Below are 13,865 nucleotides of genomic sequence, written 5' to 3'. Positions count from 1 at the left end.
AAAGTAAAATAATCTCTAGTACCATCACTCATTGGTTACATTTTTGGTGACAATCCTAGAATTTTTTTTGTACTTCTATTTGAAAAAAATGAATTCTACTGTAACAGGCTTAATAAAGAGATTCTTTTTAAGCCACAAACTATAAATTGAGAGTCTTGCCTTCTGTTTTGTATTTAGTTATTGTGTCTGGAAATAAACAATCACAGGAGCACATGAAAATAAAATGTTTGGAAGAAATTAAAGGCCACATTCAGTTACTGTTAATGAGTATTTAACCTTGGTCCAAGTTCTTGTTTATACTTCTCTTTTTTCCCTCCATCTGTCTTATAGGGATTCAGGACCTAAAAATAAATTTTAGCATCTGGATTCATACATCCAGATGAATGCAAAAAAATAAAAATTGGATATACTCCCAGATCAGACTATTTGGGTTACCTGCTATTGACCATGTATATACTTTTCTATCAGTAATAGTAATAATTTAAGTTGCTTTAGTGAGGACAAGGGAAAAATACGTTGTTCGGCTCAAAGAAGGAAAGCCTGAGCTAAATGAAAAGATCTGAATGTAGGTTAGTCATTAACAGCATAGTTATACTTGTATTGAGTAATATTTCCATTCTGATGAAGATTGACTTCAACTGCCTACGTCTTACGGATTTGGATCGATGAACCCTTCCTTTTTTTTTTTTTTTTTAAATAATTGTGTATTTTATCGTGTTATTCCTCGGTAACTGTTACGCATAACTGCCTTAAATTTCTTACTTTTACAAAATGGAGAAGTAAATAGTAGTAATAGTAATCAACTGTTTTCACCAGAGAGGAACCAGTATTTTAATTAGATTTCAGATAATTAGAAAATGGGACATCAAGAAAAACATGGAAGTTAACTGGAGATGTTGATAGCATTTGTCTAGTGCTAGGGTTCTCAACCGGAGTGATTACACCCCCCAGTGGACATTTGACAACATCTGGAGACATTTTTGTCACAAGTGGGGGAATACTACTGGTATCAAGTGGAAAGAAGCCAAGCTAGGGGTGGTGATGTTGTCCAAAAGATGCTATAGCACAATTTTAAACAACAATTCGAGTTTGTTTCGATTTGAATCTATAGATGGTAGTTTGGGGGGATGAAATAAACATTCACTTTTATGTACATATTTTAATTATGTGAAATATATATATTAACTTTTTTCTACTTGTGAGTTCTAGTCATTATTTTCACATTTTCCCTCGACGTTTTGAGACCCCAGTTTTCCAAAGCATGTCAGCTTGTTGTCTAAGCTTATTTGAAAGAAAGCAGTGTTTTTTGAAAATGGTAAATGTTAATAAGAAATCCCATGCTTCAAATTACCCATTGTATAAACATCAAGTTAGCAATTTCTTTCCTTCATCCTGCAGGTAGTTGATTTCCACATTATACCCATTTACATTGTTCTAAAAAATGCTTGTTGTAATATATCCTGTGCTTGTTTTTGAGGTCATATTTCCAAGTATAATGACTAAACATTGTTAAATTTCTTTTTTTTAATTTTTTAAATAATGTATCTGGTAGCCCTTTTTTAGTATTCTGAAAGTAATATTGAAGTGGCTTCAATCAATGTGATTTTCCTAAATGTTACCTGTGATTCAAATATTTAATTAGAGTGCTTCTCATGAAGAGATTTTGGTTGGCCTGGAGAAAGATGTCTTTTCTGAGGGATAATTACAGAGAAAGAAACCTGCTTACGTGGGATATATATGTGTATGTGAAAAATAGTCCTGACAAGTCTGTGACTGACTTTGGAGTTTGAGATGCAACACTAAATATAAAGCATTCAGGAGATTAACAGGAATGCACAAAACATCTCCAGGCAAATGATTTCATTAAATATTAATTTATGAGTTCCTTGGACGCAGAAGCTCATCTATACATAAATATGCAGAATATCAAATTACTTGCAAAATCAGGCCCTATCAGCTGTACTCTGAGGTCCTCAGCTTATCAGATGGGTAAGGCCAGCTACAATGCTCACAGCATATCAATTGGTGATGCTTTTAATTAATTTAAAAGAAAATCCTGGCTTCCCTGCTGCCTACTCTTGTGGGCCCAGGAAAGGGAAAGCGAAGTTAACTAAAGGTGTGCATGTGCTTTGGCATGTGAGTTTTTGTCACTGTAAGAGAAGAAAGAGCAAACATGAACTAGTACTACTACTTGATTTCTGAACTGGTGATTATATCCAAGAATTCTCCGTATTTTTTTGATCTAGCATGTCCAAAAAGATGGACATAAAATTTCATAGTTAGCCCTGGCATGGGGAGGGCTTCGCCAATCTAGGGGTCAACGTCATTTTTTGCGCCTCAAAATCTCTGTCTGTCTTCACCCCGTGTGAGGAAAAGACATTTCTTCTCCACATCACCACTAACGCCCATGCCCTACCTCGATACTGTCTCTTCCTCCCTTCCGGACTTTTACTTTTTCCTTCCCATTTCCAGTCTCTGCTAAATACGGGGGATTCTCGCCCTCTCGCCCTGAGTTACAAATGCGCTCAGCTTTTCCAGTCTCTCAAGTTATGGCCTCTCTCTTCCCTCCACTGCTCACCCTCTTGAAAGCCTGTAACTGCCCATCTCCTTATTTCCTTGGAATTCCTCATCCCTTTACCCCGCTCCCATTCCACTTCTCAGCGTCTAACTATGTGATTTACTTATGTCTATTTTTTGTAGCCTGCCTCCCTGTAGAGTGTAAGCTCAATCGGGGCAGGAATTTTTGTTAGATTTTTATTCACATCCCAAGTGCTCAATAAATATTTGTTGAATGAATGAATGAATATCTACTTTAAATTTGTTTTGTTTTGTTTTAAGTAGTCTCCCCGCCCAACGTGGGGCTTGAATGCACGACCCTGAGATCAAGAGTCACATGCTCTACTGACTGAGCCAGCCGGGCACCTCTCTACTTATTTTTTTAAATCTAACTTTTGCCAACCTGCTCTGTTAAAACAATCATCCTGAAAGTGAACTAATGTCAAATCTCATAACTTACTGTTGTATTTTACAGTTCTTACAGTTGCGCTTTTTTTTTTTTTTAACATTTCTAGTTTCTGTAAGTCTATACTCTCACCCTTACTTGGGGTTTATGGTTCATTTGTTTAAGTTTTGTGCAGTGTCAGTGTCGTAGCCAATGAGGTTTATCCGAGGCGCGATTATTAATTGAAAACTTTTCATTTGTTTTCCTAAAAAAATGAATCCTAGAAAGACATAGTATTACTTCCTCAACCTGTGTTTGCCATCTCTTCTATTCCAGGCACTATGCTCGATAACGGGACGTGAGGACGAATGACAAAAGGCCCCACCTTAACACATACGGTGTGAGGTGAGTCTTGACAGGGGGGAGCACTTTTGCCCCAGACACAGGTCAAGATATGCTGAGGTCGTGGGAACTGGATACCTAGACGGGTCATCAGGCTGCAGTGTGATGAGCAAAAGCATGGTCACTGTACCATTTTGGAGTAAGACTACCTACTCCAGTGCAGTGGTTGCAAGGACAGGAAAGAATTCCAAGAGGTGGCATCTGGGCTGCTATTGCCGGTGAAGGCAGCCGGGGCACGTACAACATCTCAGGAAGAACAAAAAGAAGAAGCGAGCATGGGAGCCAACAGTTGATACTAGAATATAAAGTGTGAGGCAGAAAGTAATAATAGGGAGGCTCCAAAGGGCCTCAGTCTTGAATGCTGAGTTTCAAAGCTTGAACCTCACCTTTCATGGGTGGTAGGCTAGGGAGTGAAATGGTCAGAATTGCACCTTGGATCACTGAGGCAGCTGCGGGAAGAAGAGACCTGGGAGGGACGATATGGAGAGACAGAGCACTCTGGGGCTAGCGAACCAGTCTTCAAGCCTCTCTTGTGTCTATGTGTGTTCTTTGGACAATCTCACCCGTTCTCATGGCTTCCACTACCACTTTAAATAAATGACTCAGTCTGTATTTTTACCCACAGTCTCTACTGAGTCCCTGGTGCCTAATTCTACCACATGTTGAACATCTTCACTTGAGGTTTTCTGGGCACCTCACCCGTCTCACCCAGTCTTCACTTATACCCCTTGCCCCCGCACACTTTCTGATGGCTGTCTCCCCTAGTTCATCTTAAATCCACCCAGTCATCCTCTCTTCAACATCTCAGATTCACATTTGTAATAACTGTGTCCCTTTTTTAAGATTTTTATTTATTTATCTGGGAAAGAGAAAGAGAGAATGAGTGAGAGAATCAGACTCCCTGCTGAGCAGGGAGCCCGATGCGGTGCTCGATCCCAGGACCCTGAGATCATGACCTGAGCTGAAGGCAGACGCTTAACCGACTGAGCCACCCAGGAGCCCCTGTAATAGCTATTTCTTTGCTCCCAAATTCACTTAATTTTGATCGATTCTTCATTCCCCAAACTTCTGGCTTTTCAGTTTCCATGCTCAAGACTTGCTAAATCATATGTCTTCTTACTAAACCATTATGCTAAACTCCCAATAATTATCCAGCCTGACATTTTCCTTCCCATGTGTTCTACAGACTAGTATCAGAAGAATTTTCTAAATCATTGTTTTGCTTTCTTTGTTCCCTAACTTAAGGCCTCCTATTTTCTACTCAGTAAGTTCAGCTACTATACTGACGTTCGAGACTCCTCTATAGGAGTCCTATAGGAGTCCAGGCATTGTGTCTAGCTGTATTTCCTCTTACTTTCTTTAAAAACACCCAATAGTCCAGCCATGAGGTACCACTTTCTATCTCGTTATGACCCTTAATGACCTCTTATTTCCTTGCATTTGCTCAAATTGTTCCTTTTAATTGGAATACCCCCCTTCTTTTTCTGCCTGTCACAGTGTTTTTCGTCTTTCAAAACCCATCTCACCGGTGCTACTTCCTCCATGATGTCTCGTCCATTTCTTCAAACTAGATACAATCTTGTCCTCATCTGACTGCCCCCCCCCCCGCAGAGCATTTCCCCCCTTTTTGCTGGACTTAACTTTACAAGGATATAGTAATCTGTGTTTTCTTTTTGTCCTGTACAAATGTAAGCTCCATGAGAGCTGGGACATTATCGATCTTGCTTAACCCCATACGTGGCACATACTAGGTTCTCAGTAAATATTTTTAATGAATTATAAGTATTTTGTGAACAGAGATTTAACGTCATTTTTCTACTTCCCGCCATATATAATATGGTGCTTGGCATACGGTAAGAGATCAATAAACTGTTTAAAATGACTTGATGCCTTGGGATCTCCTGTGGATACACTACCATATTCATCTTTCTAAAACGTTCTTTTCCTGTCACTTTCCTACCCAAAGGCCTTCCTCTAATCTACAACATATATATCCCAAATCCTGGATACCTAAGTCCAAGTTCTCTAACTCTTCTGAAAAGTTAATCTGTTCATTGATGGCACCATCACTGTCTATCGGTGGGCTGGTCTCTTTCTTGCTCCCTAGGTAAGTCATGGCCGACTTCGTGACTGGGATGTCACAACTCCTTCTATGCCTGTGCCCTTCCAAATTCTATTCATCTCCAAAGTTGCATCCAACTCAAGTTTTATCTCAGTTACGTTGTCTTGCCTGAGCATTTCAGGCCACTTTTTCTCCTCTTCAGTTTGGTTTAGTAGAAATAGCAGGGACTCTGGATCCAGTTAAACCAAAGTTTAAAAACCAACTTTACTGTACGATTGTGGGCAAGTTACCCAATCCCTATGGGACTCTCTTTTCTTATCTATACAGTAACAATGTAGTGGTCACAAAATGTGGCTATGGGTCTAAGGGAAACAGTATACCTATGCATCTAGGCACTTAATACCTGCTAGTTTATCCCCCTTCTTTTTCCAGTCTTTCTTGAGAATGGACATTATTGCATTATTGGCCATCTTTTTTTTTTTTTTTTTTTTGAGAGCAAAAACTTTTTCCCAAATACTTTCAATAAGTTTTCAAACTTTAAAAATGTTGAAAGAATGGTACAACAAACACTCATATACTCTCCATTTAGATCCAACAATTGTTAAATGTTTTCCAGGATATGATTTATCTATGAACCCATCTTGGGTGTAGATGGATGTATGTGTACATACCTACACTATATGTGAGTGTGTGTGTGCATGTGCCCGTGGGTGTGTATACAAGTGTATACACTAGGAGCTCCCCCTTATCTGTGGAGGATACACTCCGAAACCCCCAGCAGATTCTTGACACTGGGGATAGAACTGACCCCTATATATACTATGTGCTTTCCCATACATACAAACCTGTGATACAGTTTAATTATAAATTGGGCACAGTAAGAGATTAACAATAATAACTCATAATAAAATACAACAATTATAACAATAATCTGTAACAAAAGTTACATGAATGTGGTCTCTCAAAATACCAGTAGACTGACCTTCTTCTTGTGATGATGTAAGGTGATAAAATGCCTATGTGATGTGATGAAGTGAGGTGAGTGACATAGACATTGTAATGTCGTGTGAGGCTACTACTAAGTAGTACTACTACTAAGTACTATTAAGTACTTTGTGACCGTATGTCAAAACGACGACCTGCTGTCAGATCATGGTTTACTGCCAGGAACTGAAACTGATAAAATATCACCATGGATAAACAGGGACTACTATACTTTCTTTTGCTGAATAATTGGAGAGGAACCTACAAACATAAGACACTATACACATAAATAGTTTGGCAAGTATCTCCTAAGAATAGAAACATTCTCCCACAGAACCATGGTATTATTCTTACGATTCCCTGACCCATATCTGGAATGCCCTAACTTTTAGTGGGCCTGGTATTTAAAGACCAAGAAATGGACAAGAGATGTGCTTATTTTTGCTGTCATTACTTCTAGGTCCTTTCAGTAAACAGAGCAAATAAAGAAGTTCGCTTTTTTTTAATCATGAGGTAAAATTGATATTTTCAGTATCAGTGGGTTTGTTCTGCATCTTGCTCTTTTGACTTCTCCTGGAAATATTTCTTTGCTATTACATAGAAATCTTCCTACTTATGGCTAAATGGTAGTGTGTGGTTTGGGTGTTCCAGAGTTAATTCCAGTAGCCCCTAGTGATGGATATTTGGGTTGTCTAGTTCTTTGCTTTTACAAATAATACCACCTATATTCTTGGGTGCATCTTCTACTCATGGAGATAGAAGTAGGGTTATGATTGCTGTGTTGAAGTGTAATGATTGTCAAATTCCCCTTCTTGGGACCTTTCACTTGCAATATATGAGTGCCTATTTCTTCAGAGTCAGTTGCCAACTTGTAGATTTTTGCCAATTTGATGGATGAGAAATTTTTTTGTCGTTTTAATTTACATTTTATGGTAGATTGTGTTTCCAAAGATGGCTGTAATAATGGTTCCCGCCCCACATGTGTTTTTTTTTTTTTTTTTTTACAATGTTCCCTTGCCAATTTTCCCTAAGGAAGTAGAGTCTGTTTCCCCTTTCCTTGAAACTGGGCTGACCTTGTGAGTGACTGTGATGAATCACCAGTATGTGCCAGAAGTGACGGCCTGCAACTTGCAAGTCTGCACCTTAAAGATCTCGCTTCCTCTTCCTTGGTCTCGGAGTCCTGGAATATCACACAGTGAGGTCTATCTTACTGGAAAGGGCACGGGGAGGGGGAGGGAGGAGAATAGAGAATAACAACAAAATAAGTCTTAATATCAATTAAAAATAAAAACTTGCAGCAAACAAGGAATAGAAGGTCTATTTCCTAATTTGATAAACCGCCAACATCTTACTCAATGGTGATATATTGCAGTATTTCCATTAAGACCGGAGAAAAGATAAGGATGTGTACTCTAGCATTGTACTGGAAGCCCTAGCTGGTTTGATAAAGCAAGCAAAAGAAATGAAAAGAAGCACAAATATGGGAGAGAAAGAAGTAAAACTATCCTTAATCACAAGTGGCATAATTGTATATAAAGAAAACATGACAGCACCTACAAAACAACTAGTAAACTAATAAGTGAAATTAGCAGTATCACAGGATATCATAAAACCCCAATTATCTAGAAATAAACCTATTAGATGTGCAAACCTCTACACTTAAAAAAAAACACAGAACGTTGCAGACAGAAATTAATGAAAATCTACATAAATAGACAGATATGCCATGTACATAGATTGGAGGTCTCCCAAATTTTAAGATTTGAATTCTTCCCAAATTGATCTGTAGATTCAATGCAATTCCAATCACAATTCCAGGAAACTTTTTGTCAGAAATTGAAGAGCTGATTCTAAACTGTATATGAAAAAGCAAAAGGTCTAGAATGGCCAGAACAAACTTGAAGAAGAACAAAGTTGGGGGAATTACACTCTGTGATTTTAAACTTAATATAAAGTACATTTATCAGGACAGTGTGACATTGGTAAGAGCTGAAATAGATCAATGAAGCAGAACAATGAAATTGGAAAACAGTCCACCTACATATAGCCAATTATTCTGATCAAAGGGCCACGGTAATCCAACAGGGGAAGAATAGTCTTTTTAAAAAAACATGCCTGGGGGCGCTTGGGTGGCTCAGTCGTTAAGCGTCTGCCTTCAGCTCAGGTCATGATCCCAGGGTTCCCGGAATCGAGGTCCGCATCGGGCTCCCTGATCGGCAGGAAGCCTGCTTCTCCCTCTCCTACTCCCCCTGCTTGTGTTCCTGCTCTCGCTGTCTCTCTCTGTGTCAAATAAATAAAATCTTTAAAAAATAAAAATTAAAAAAAAATGAAAAAACATGCCTGGGGCAACTGGATATTCATATGTAAAAAAATGGACCTCAGTCCTTATGTCACACAATATTAGTTCAAAATGGAAGTTCAAAAATTAGTTCAAATGGAAATTGACCTAAATATAAAAGGTAAAAGCATAGAGTATCTACCAAAAAACTTGGAAAAATACCTTTTGTGACCTTAGATATAAAATATTTTTAGACAAGACAGAAAAGCACTAACCATAAAATTTAAAAATTTATAACTTGGATTTAACCAAAATAACCATAAAGTTAAAAATGTGTAACTTGGATTTAACCAAATTAAACATTTTTGCTCATCAAAAGATATCATTAAGAAAAAGAACAGGCGGGGCGCCTGGGTGGCTCAGTTGGTTAAGCGACTGCCTTCAGCTCAGGTCATGATCCTGGAGTCCCGGGATCGAGTCCCGCATCGGGCTCCCTGCTCAGCAGGGAGTCTGCTTCTCCCTCTGACCCTCCTCCCTCTCATGCTCTCTGTCTCTCATTCTCTCTCTCTCAAATAAATAAATAAAATCTTTAAAAAAAAAAAAAAGAAAAAGAACAGGCATGCCATCATTAAGAAAAAGAACAGACTGGGGATAAAAATAATTTTAACACATAGGGCCTCTATCAGAATATACAAAGAGCTATAAAAATGGGAAAACGCCTTAAAGATGCTTGACAGAAGAAAGCATACAAATGACCGATAATTACATAAAAAGGTGTCTGACATAGTTAGTCATAAGAGAAATGCAAAAATAAAACTACAATGAGACATCATTTCATATCCATGAGAATGCTAAAAAGACTGGCGACACCAAATGTTGGTGATAATATAAAGTAACCAAAAACACTTCTCATCATTACTGTTGGGATTATACCATCACTTTCCAGAACTCTGGCAATTTATTGTAAATTAAATATACATTTACTCTTTGACTCAGCAAGTATGTGTATGTGTGTAAGAGAAAGGGAGCGGAGGGGGAGAGTTACAAGAATGTGTATAGCATCCTTATTTATAGTAGCCAAAAACTGGAAACAACCAAAGTGTCCATGAGTTCAATAGGAACATGGATAAACAAAATGTGGTATATCCATAAAGGGAAAATTACTCATTAATAAAGGAACAAATAATAAAGGAACTAATTACTAATACACCAACTAAACAGATGCATGTCAAAACCGGTAAGTAAACAAACCTAATCACAAAAGGTTGCAAAATCTATGCCATTTACATGAAATTCAAGAACCAGCAAAACTAACTTCTGGTAATAAAACTGAGAACAAGGGCGCCTGGGTGGCTCAGTCATTAAGCGTTTATTTATTTGACAGAGAGAGATATAGCGAGAGAGGGAACACAAGCAGGGGGAGTGGGATAGGGAGAAGCAGGCTTCCTGCGGAGCAGGGAGCCCGATGCGGGGCTCGATCCCAGGATCCTGGGACCATGACCTGAGCCGAAGGCAGACGCTTAACGACTGAGCCACCCAGGCTCCCCAATAAATAAAATCTTAAAAAAAAAAAAAAAAATTGCTACTTTTAGAGGTGAGAGGGAACTCACTGGAAAGGGGCATGAGAGCACATTCTGTGGTGACAGAAATGATTTATGTCTTGTTTTGGGTAGTGTTTACATATGTGGATGAAATTGTCAAAACTCAGGATCTATGTATTTTGTTTATGTTAATTACACCTTAAATTATATTACATGAAGTATACTTTAAGAACATTGGTTTAATAAAGTCAACCCGTAGGATTTACCTATTGCTTTTCTTAGAAATTTATTCTCACTTTGTTCTGATCTTTTATTTTGAAGATAAAGCACAACTCATTGTCCTAAATTCTGCATTGACCTCTGACCAAAGTTATGACAAATCTGACCTTTATTTATATAATAATGGCATGAATTACAAGAAACAATAATGGCATGAGACAAATGGTATATAAAGTAATTATTTTTGCATCTGTGCAGAGATAATTAAATAAGGGTAAGAAGCTTTTGTCAAACGTTCAGAGCTACATGCACATCATGGTCGGACACAAAGGCAGCTGAAATGCTCCGATTGCACCACTCTTATACGTTGGTGTGTCTTCTCTGGTGACTCCCAAAGGAGTCCTTGTATAATCTCCTTCCCTTGAATCTGAGCCAACCCAGTGACCTACATTAACCAAAAGGAAGGCAGAAACCCCGGTAGCTGTTGCTTTCCTACTTTTGGGAGCCCTGAGCTGCCATGTAAGAAGTCTGGCTACCCTGCTGGAGAAACCACGTCGAGAGATGATATGGAGACACCGTTTGGAGAGGAAAGGTCTTGAGATTACATGGAGAAGGATTGGGGAGCCCAGCCAACCAAAAGAACAAGGCACTAAACATGACCCCAAGAGAGTCATTCAAGCCCTCACCATTAATGCCTTCCAGGAGGAGGTGTGAGACACGCAAGTCAGGAAACCACCTGGACACTGTAGCTCCAGGAGACAGGATATGGAGCAGAGACAAGTCATCTCTGCTCATCCCTGTCTGAACTCCTGCCCCACAGAATGGTGAGAAATAATGAAACATTTCCTGTTTTCCACCAATAAATTTCGGGGTGCTTCATTATGCGGCAGTAAACAACTGCAACACACCTCATGGGATAAGCTCCAGAGGGAAAGTTGGGGCCAGGAGGAGAAGGAGGCAGGAGACAATTTGAGAATGAACAAATAGTGAAAGATCAGAGGAAATTGAGGCAGTTGGATGATCCTGAGGAAGCAGGAGGATGCCTTGTGTTTCAGACAATCCACTCCACCGATGTGATAGGCCTTTAGCCCCCCACACTAAAGAGGTAAACTGTCATTGGGTCAAAGTATGGGCCGAGGACAGAACAGCCTTAAAAGCCAGGTATGTCTACCAGTTTGACCATGAAACCTAAGCCACAGTGACTTCTTTAAAAATTATTTTTAGTCTGCACCTCTATATCAAGATTCTCCATATGGTTTTCAGCTGAGCTACAAAATGCAGATTGCCTTAAGCAATCGCAAATGATTTCCTAGATGAAGAAGGTGTTTCTTTAAAAAATGATACATTGATAGCACACTACTATTACTTCTAAATAATCGTTATATCTGTAGCGAGTTAAACCACAGATTCATTTTTGAAGTTCTGCAGATGGCTTCAGTCTACACGTGCCAGGCCGGTGGCACCGTCTCCGTGTGGTGCGGTTTTGAGAGCACTTCAGAAGTAGATAAAGGACACAGAAAGTCTTGCAGTGACTGAATTGTCTAGACCTGATCGCACCTGAGGAGTCAGAAGGTCTTACAGAACTGACTTACTAAACTGACTGGTTAAAGTGAGCACTGGGAATAGCAGAACTGTTGACTGCCCTCCTCACTGCCCCCCCCCGCCCCATTTTATCTTTTCCCAGTGTCTCCATATCCTTGGAGAACAGGAATTCTAATGGTACCTGCCTCATAAGATTACTATGAGGATTAAATAAGATAATATGTTTATAATACTTCAGACAACAACTGGTATGAAGTATGGATTATTCGATAATAAATTTAATCTATTATATTGTTTTGTTAATCAACAAAAGTACCTTATCACCTTTATCTTATACAGATTAAGTATCAAGTAGAATTCTAATTATCCTGAGGGATAGTAAGGATGCTAAAACACTGGTAGCTTGTCACAAAGAGCTGTGTAGATGTGTCAATTACCTTATTCATTTTGGTATGTCTTGAAAAGCTAATCAACATTAATAATTTTAAGGCTGTGCTTTCACTATCTCTGAGTGAGAAATCCTACTGGATGAATGAAGCCTGAACTCCTAAGGAAATACTGAGATATGAAGACAGATACGAAAAAACTAAGACCATTGTATCTGTTAGAAACCTCCAAACTGGAAATAACAGAACTGACGCCAGTTCTCTCGAGTGCAAAGGGAGTTTATCGGAGGAGTTCACGTCATTAGGGGGATTCTGGAAGACGCAACTTGGAATATGGGCGAACACCAATGCAGTGATGAAGGGCAGAAACAGGAAGCTTTGGGCAGAGATAGCTGCCCCTGCTGCCCCGAATCGTGCCTCAGTGTCCCTGTGTATATGTCAGTCACTAAAGAATCAGAGTCCTGGGTGGGACTGTTTGATTAACTAAGCCCGGGTAATATGACCGCATCCTGGCTCCTGGGAAAAGAGAAGAATCGTGCCATTTTGTTTACTATAATGTGAGGGAGGACCCTGTGTTCCATCGAGACCAATGGTGGGTTATCCCAAACAGGAGCAGAAGTTTGGAAGGTGCACAGCCATAGAAATGCTGACTATCCACTACACCTTTGAACTGCTAGACATAGCAACATGAGACAGGTGTCTCTTTGTAATTAATTGTTCAAAAAGTAATTTTCTCCAGCTTCTTGTAGGTTCAATGGCCTTTGAGGGCAAGCCATGCGTACGTTACGAGAAAGCCAAATTCACATTCCCCTCAGCCTTAAATGAACTCTGCCTTTGAAGCAATTTGTCTTAAAAACTTTAAGTCTATGTTAGCACAATAGTTTGAATCAATTCAGAGATGGTATAGATAAATAGTTACAGGTTATATAAATTTTTAATGTTAATTACACAGTAAGACAAATGGGTTATTTGTAAATTTATTTGACACACCCACATCGGTTGACACACCTCACTGACTAAGTGAGGCTATTTCCTCCCACTATGATCATTGTAATGATTACTTAAGTAACTGTCCCACGTTTTCCATCTGTACTAGTTTCCTGTGGCTGTTACAATAAATTACAGATTTGGTGGCTTAAAGCAACAGAAATTTATTCTTTTGTAGTCAATAAAAATACCAAACACATTTGATTTTTTTAACTGCCAATCAAAGAAAACCACAAAATCATATAGAACATTTTAATATAAAAAATATATAAACTCTATATAAGTAAAATAAAATACATGCCATACATAGAAAATATCAAACCCTGGCTCTTTTAATATAAAATATATTTACTATATAGGTATTCCTTTATAAAAAAATAATACACATTATTGAAAACTTAGGAAGCATGAAACAAAGAGGATTACCAATATTTCATTTTTTCAGTTATATTTTACTTTCAAATATATGAAGAAATTAATTAAAAGACCATTCTCACCAAATCCCCAAAGTGTCTTCCTTTCT

At 38.7% G+C, this 13,865-nt stretch overlaps 1 pseudogene; it reads left to right on the top strand.

Annotated features, from left to right (window-relative positions):
• The first annotated feature begins 3,125 nt into the window (after positions 1–3,125).
• On the top strand, positions 3,126–3,256 carry LOC118529463 (U4 spliceosomal RNA; annotated as a pseudogene).
• The last annotated feature ends 10,609 nt before the right edge of the window (positions 3,257–13,865 follow it).

Source organism: Halichoerus grypus, chromosome 9, assembly GCF_964656455.1.
Source record: "Halichoerus grypus chromosome 9, mHalGry1.hap1.1, whole genome shotgun sequence".
In the NCBI taxonomy this organism is placed as follows: Eukaryota; Metazoa; Chordata; class Mammalia; order Carnivora; family Phocidae; genus Halichoerus; species Halichoerus grypus.
The sequence above is the reverse complement of the archived record's forward strand: the minus strand, read 5'-3'. Positions and strand labels throughout refer to the sequence as shown.